Source organism: Silene latifolia, chromosome 1 (genome assembly GCF_048544455.1).
Source record: "Silene latifolia isolate original U9 population chromosome 1, ASM4854445v1, whole genome shotgun sequence".
Taxonomy (NCBI): Eukaryota; Viridiplantae; Streptophyta; class Magnoliopsida; order Caryophyllales; family Caryophyllaceae; genus Silene; species Silene latifolia.
This window is the reverse complement of record NC_133526.1, coordinates 163882422-163890319: the sequence shown is the minus strand read 5'-3', so window position 1 is coordinate 163890319 and position 7898 is coordinate 163882422.

The window sequence follows — 7898 nt, the reverse complement described above, 5'->3', positions numbered from 1 at the left end:
GCTTAAGTGAAGAGGAAATTAAAAAGCCCATGAGGCTCCCTCTCCACGGTTTGGCCGAGCCATCCAAAGACATAAGGGGAGCTTCTCCTATTGTCTAACCTAATCATCATTTACCAAAAGAAATTAGGGTTTCGAGAACAGTGCCTCTCGAAATTCGGATCTCTCATCCAGTGAAAAACTCACATCAGTTCTCCCAATATTGCAAGGCAATCGGAGAACACTGTTCTAGCACAAGGGCATATCTCGGACAAGTCTTGGGTGCAACGATTAGGAGGAAATCTGCTTTGATTTCTGTTCTTTACGCCGAAATTTAAAGGACCCGAGGTTGATTTCTTGTTCCTTATCGTTTCTTTATGTTTTTCGTTTTATGACGATATTCACATGTAAATTTTACGTTATAGTCCTATAAAGAAAGGGTTTTATACGGATCTAACCCTACAAGTGGTATCAGAGCGAGGCCACGTAAATTTTTATATGTGTTTTTCATCAAACGATTGTTGAAACGATGAATTTTGGTTAAAAAATTTGTCTCGGCAGCCATTTTTTTTACTCGGCAGAAATTTTTTTTTTCATTGCTGCGTTTTTTTGGTTGCTTTGGGAACCGTGTCTTGTTTACACGGTTGCTCTTGTTGTTGTTTTGTCTCGAAAACTAAACCGTGCCATGTTTTACACGGCTGTTTTGTTTCAAATTTCTTGTTGTTTTTACTTGTTGTTATTTTATACGGAGATTATAGCAACATGTCAAGTTTTTGTCAATTGTTAGATTTTGTTTTCAATCAGTTTTGATCAAAATTGCGTTCATTTTGTCTCGCCAAAACTGTTTCACGAGGGTTTGAAGTTTTCAGAGGTTTTTGCACTCGATCGACCAAGTTTTAATCGATCGAGTGGGTTTTATGTCTTATTTTTGCTCGATCGAGTCCCTGTTGTACTCGATCGACCCCTTTCTAAACCCTACTACTCGATCGAGTTGTCCTCGTACTCGATCGAGTAGATTTGCTGATATAAGTTCTCGATCGACCTCCAGTTTAGTCGATCGAGTACTCCCTGATTAGCATACCCCTCGATCGACTTGCAGTTCAGTCGATCGAGCCCTTTAGTTCCTCGATCGAGCACTTGTGTCCCTGGATCGAGGGATTTCGTCTTTAACAGCTTTGAAAATTTGTTTCTTTTGATTTAAATTTTCTTTTGGCTTCAATATGTACTTTATACGGATATAGTACACTCGCTTAATAGTGAATCGGTTCACTCACGTACCATATAGTTGTTTTAAAGCGTCTTTAAAATGACGGATTGTAATGGATTAAAATTAAATGATAGAAGCGGTTTTATCACATGAATTTTAATCATTAAAAGGTGGTTTGGATAAATTTAACATAATTACGGAATTATGTCACGAATGAATTTGTTTTTAGTTGATGCATTTTTATTTATCGTTAATTTATGAATGCCGTGAATGCCTTTTATTACGTATTTAATTTTACAAACGGTTGTAACTTAGTGTGGCCTTAGTAGAACGTGTTACCGTAATGATGGAACACGGTCTTGGTTGTATTTTGAGATCTTGTATCTCCGTTTTGGATTTTTCACTTGTAATTACAGTTTTAATTAAAATGTAAATAGGTTTATATTTTGTAATTTTAATTGTAATTTTTGAGAAGACCAAAGATGGAGACCAGATGCTCACTCCCGCTACTTGGATCAAGATGGAACATCAAGACAAGCTTTTCGGGTCCAACGATGGATTCCAAAGTTGTATTATGTTCTTTTACTAGGATAGGCCACACTAGGACCTTCTTATTTACGTATTGCATTCCTTTATTTATTTTTCGTAACGATAATATGCATCATATTCCGCCTAAAAACCAAACCACCTAATTATTGCATGAAAACTGACACATATAGAGGTCACGAGTTAGTTTTCATTGACATTCGTATGTCACACGATCATGCTAAGCCGTCATCTAAATTGATTCATTCATGCAGACGCTAGTTATTCGTTCACTTAAAATGAATTATAATTAAGTTGATGGGATCTTCCTCGTATAAACAAAAATTGAGAACGGTCTTTATAGGTCAAACTCCAATGAATCCCTTTTTCGTCGGTAGGCATAATATGACCCCTTCTACGTCGGGTAAGTTGGAACCGATTGACCTATTTTATCTCAACACTATGGTCACTCGTACGATCCTGTGACTATGGTGGACTATAGATAGGATTTACGGAAATCTATCGACCAAGAGTTCTTCCGGAAGAATTAGCTAAACAGTTGGCTTATCAATTTACAGAAATTGAGTCTTGGGATCACTTGTATCATTCTTGAGGGAGATCAATTATGCAAGTGCGAGAGTCTACATGTTTAAAATGAATTTTAAAATAGACTTAAATCACCTCGATGAGTTGCTTATTTCGTTTTGTTTTTCTTTCTTTTTCAGTGTAGTCACGTTTTTAAACCGCTAAACAACAAATGGTGGTTCAAGTGATAACCCAATGCCAAGTGCCACATTGGACCGTGAGTCCTGGCTTAGGATCTTCATGAATCAGATGAATCGGTCTACTCGATGAAGAATGATGGATCCAACTTCGCGGACTGGGAGGCGGCATTACGGAATGCTGCCGCTGCTGACGGGAAGCTCAAATATCTCTTGGAGCCCATCCCGGCAAACCCAGGTCCCACGGCTAGAGCTGCTGAAATCGCCAAGTTTAACGATTTCTGTATGGAAGCGGGTGCGATTAAAAACGTACTCATATTTGCAATGGAACCCAATTTGCAGAAACGCTTCATAGCCCATGGTGCAAACAAGATTTTCACCACGCTCACTAAGGAATTCTCGAAAGCACCGAGAATCGTGACCTATGAGCATACCACTCGCTTCTTTGATGCGAGACTCCAGAAGGGCCAACCGGTTAGCCCACACATTCTCAGCATGATTGAGAATGTCGAGAAACTGGAGACCTTTAACTGTAACATCAGCGAGAATATTGTTATCGACCGTATTCTTCACTCACTCCACGATGGTTATTCGCAATTCAGAGCGAATTACTATATGAATGATTTGAAGAAAACTCCCCATGAATTGCACTCCCTCCTCGTACACACCGAGAAGGACATGAAGTTCAGTGGGAGCTCGAAACAGGATGTTCTCGTTGTGTCAAACAAAGGGAAAGGTAAGGGCAAAGCTCCGGCAAACCTAACAAAGAGGTAAGGCGAAGTTCAAGAAGTCGGGTTCAGGTAAGAGTGGTCCTGGTGAGGCGAGCAACTCATCGGGCATGACAAAGAGCAAGAGTGAAAACATGGAATGCCATCATTGCCACAAGACCGGGCATTGGAGACGCACATGTCCTGTTTATCATGAGGACTTAAAGGCAGGTCGTGTTAAACCTTTGTTGGTATGTGTTCTCTCTCTTCTACTTTTATTCATATGATTGAGATTAACCACGCAAGTTACGGAACTTGGGTACTTGATACCGGTTGTGGTTCTCATCTGTGTAATCATGTGCAGGGCTCCGAAACATCGAACCCCTCGTAAAGGGTGAGGTGGACTGCGTGTCGGGAATGGAGCAAGAGTAGCCGCCATCTCCAAGGGGACATATGTGATCCAGCTTCCTAGCGGATTTGAGTTGTCATTATATGACTGCTATTATGTACCTAGTCTTTCCAAAAACATTATTTAAGTTTCTGCGCTTGATAAACTTGGTTTTTCATTTGTAATAGAAAACAATGCTTGCATTTTCTCATTACACGATATGATTTACTGCAAGGCAGTTTCCATGAACGGAATTTATGTTTTAGATCAGACCAATGAAATATTACACGTAATGAATAAAAAGTTAAAGGTTGGTGACAAAGATCAAACGTATCTATGGCACTCCCGTATGGGACACATTAATGAGAAACGCGTAAAACAGCTCATCAAACATGGAGCTATCTCGGCCTTTGATTTTCAATCATTTGGCACGTGTGAATCATGTCTCATCGGTAAGATGACTCGGATTTCCTTCAAAGGTGTTGGAATGCGCGCTGACCGACCTATTAGGGCTCATACACACGGATGTATGTGGTCCTATGTCAATCACCGCACGAGAAGGCTATAGGTATTTCATCACTTTCACGGACGATTTGAGTAGATATGGCTATGTCTACTTAATGAAGCACAAAAGTGAATCCTTTGAGAAATTCAAGGAATACCAAAATAGGGTACTGAACCTATTGGGTAGAAAGATAAAAACACTGCGTTCGGATCGTGGTGGCGAGTATCTTTCTCACGAGTTTGATCAACACCTCAAAGACGGTGGGATTGCCTTACGCTTAACTCCACCGGAACACCTCAATTGAATGGTGTGTCCGAACGGAGAAATCGAACACTACTTGATATGGTTCGATCCATGATGAGTCACACGGTTTTACCGATTCGTTATGGGGTTATGCTCTTATGTCGGCCGCTCTAAATACTTAACCGAAGTCCGTCTAAAGCTGTTGACAAGACTCCATATGAACTATGGAAGGGAACGGTCCCTAACTTGTCCTTTATACGGGTTTGGGGCTGCGAGGCTTATGTCAAGTGGAGACACGAGGATAAGCTCGGCCCGCGATCGGTCAAGACATACTTTATAGGTTATCCTAAAGGAACACGTGGTCATTACTTCTATTCGCCAACCGAACAACGCGTTTTTGTTGCGGCTAGTGCGACATTCTTAGAGAAGGAATTTCTCGAGAATGCAAAAAGTGATAGAACCTTCGACCTGTCGGAGATTCCAGAACCAAATACCGAGCAACTATTGGAGGAACCTATTCCTTCAATCCCGGCTGCGTTTCACATTCCTGAGGAACCTAGGAGGTCGGGAAGAGTCTCTATTCCTCCAGACAGATACATTGGTATGGTCGAGGAACATGACATAGATGACGTTCTACTCCTAACGAGTAGTGAACCCGCAACCTATAAAGGTGCCATGACTAGTTCTGACTCAAAGCTATGGCTTGAGGCCATGCAATCCGAGATGGACTCCATGTATGAGAACAACGTGTGGGATCTTGTTGACTTACCTGCTAAGGTTCGTCCCCTTCAATGCAAATGGCTTTACAAGATAAAGCATTCTGTGGAAGGTCAGCAAGATATCTACAAAGCACGACTAGTTGCTAAAGGTTTCACCCAAGTGCCAGGTTTGCACTACGATGAGATTTTTGCACCCGTAGTCATGCTGCGTTCCATTCGGATTATCTTAGCGATTGCCGCTTTTCATGACTATGAAATTTGGCAAATGGATGTGAAAACCGCCTTCTTAAACGGCTTTTTGGAGGAAGAGTTGTACATGGTACAACCCGAAGGTTTCATCGATCCTGAACATCTTAAGAAAGTGTGCAAGCTTAAGCGTTCCATTTATGGACTTAAGCAAGCATCAAGGAGTTGGAATCATCGCTTCGACCAAGTGATAAAAGAAAATGGATTTACTCGATCGGTCGAGGAACCATGTCTATATATCAAGTCGAGTGGGAGCAAGATTGTCTTCCTAATATTGTATGTTGACGACATACTCCTGATTGGGAATGACATACCTCTCTTAACTTCGGTGAAAGTATGGTTGAAAAACCATTTCCAGATGAAAGATCTGGGAGAGGCACAAAGAATTCTAGGCATCCGTATCTATCGAGATAGATCACGACGGATGTTATCTCTCGATCAGAGTCTTACATAGACAAAGTCCTAGAGAGATTCAAGTATGACTAACTCCAAGAAGGGGTTCCTTCCTATGGCTCCAGGGGTGCATTTGAGCCGTCTCGAGGCACCGAGACACCGGAAGAGAAAGAGCGCATGACACGGATCCCTTATGCTTCGGCTATAGGATCAATCATGTATGCCATGATATGCACACGTCCCAGGCGTGGCATATGCATTGAGTATGACAAGTCGATTCCAACAAGAACCAGGTGAACCACATTGGTTGGCTGTCAAGAACATTCTTAAGTACCTTCGGAGGACTAAAGATTGGGCATTGACTTATGGAGGCTCTCAAACGCTATGCGCAACCGATTCTGTGCAGATGCTAGCTTCCAAACGGATCGAGATGACTCGAAATCTCGGTCTGGATTCGTTTTTACTCTTAATGGCGCTGCATCGGTGGAAGAGTTCGAAACAAACTGTTATTACAGCAGATTCTACGACCGAGTCCGAGTACTATGCCGCGTCTGAAGCTACGAAGGAAGCGATATGGATGCGTCAATTCTTACATGGGCTATCTGTAGTGCCTAGTTCGAATGACCCGATCACCATCTATTGCGACAATAGTGGTGCCATCTTCCAAGCTAAGGAGCCAAAGTCTAGCAACAAGTCTAGACATGTACAACGGAAAGCTCATCTAATCGGAGATTACGTGGAGCAAAAGGAAGTAGTGATAGAAAAGATTGCTACGAGATAATAACATAGCGAGATCCTCTCACTAAAGCATTACGACAAGATAAGCATGAAGGGCACGTCAATTCCATGGGAATAAAACGTGTTCCTAAGTTGTAGTACTCTTTGATGGATCAGATTCATTCGCTTTTGTACTCTATACAACATCATCGTTTTGATATTTTATATATATTTTGTTTTTCATGTGGATTTGTACGACAAATTTTGAACACCACAAAGTGAACTGAACGAACATTATATTTTTCAGTCCTTAATTGCCCACATGAGCTGATAACTCTGGCAATTATTTTGTGACGTTGGTTGATGGTGGGTTCAACGAGCCATAAGTCAACCAGTTGGTCGACCAATCACGAGAGGCGAGTTATACGGATATCTCGTAGGACACCATTGTGACATCGACGTGGAGTCCTAAATGTTTTATAACATTCACGCCTTGGTCGTGGATAGGACTTCCATGGTGATCCTAAGAGTCGATTCTTTTGACTATCGATTGTCTCTTGAGACTAAGGCAGATTTTGGGTGACTTTGGTTTCTTTCTCACGGTCATCCGTAACAGGGGGCCAAGTAGATTTTTTTTCGGGTCATTTCATCGTGCTTAGATCGGAAGGAGTCGAGTTGAAGGAAATATTCAGCCTTTATCAGGTACTCGATATTTCTCAGGGCCACTCGAGGAGTTGTAACTGAAATGCATGGCCATGCTCGGATACGGATTCGTTTTATCAGTTAAGTTACTCTCTAGTCGGGGAAACCACTCTAGATACAGATCGATTGTAAAATACGACCTTTGTGGATCCGGATCTGCAAATTGTTTTACATTGAGTGGGTGAAATTTTAAATGAATATGAGAATCGGTTATCGCACATACACTTGTACGGACAAGTGGGAGTTTATTGGAGCTTGTGTCCTCCAGTTAGTGCGGATAACGTCATTGCACATGCACTTGTACGGACAAGTGGGAGCTTGTTGGGGTTGGTGTCCTTAACAGTTAGTGCAAGGACTTATAAACCTCTAAAAGGATCAAAGGGCATACTTTGGTATTATTATCAGTTGATCCACGTTTATCAATAACGGTTGGCTTGCTAGATAAGTTTGACGTTATTGTCATACAGATGGCGGTGATCAACTGGTCCCTAAAAGTCACACCTATAGGATACGTTCGAGAGACGAGACGTGACAAGATGAAAATCTTTGTCATGTAGATGCCAAAATTGACTAACCGGTTAGTCGAGTTATTTGACTAAGTAATTAGTCAAATATGTGATGTTGAGATATTATATTTAATACGGATTAAATATCATGAGCTAAGGCGAATTAACGATTAATTCGTAAAATTAAATATAAGCGTTTTATATTTAATTAATGTATATTGAATAAATTATACAATCTTTGTTTTTGTCGGACACGTATTAATAATTCACTAACCCGTATTATTAGCGATGCCTTAATCTCCGATAACCGATAACAGTTTATAATCAGACCACGTCGTATAC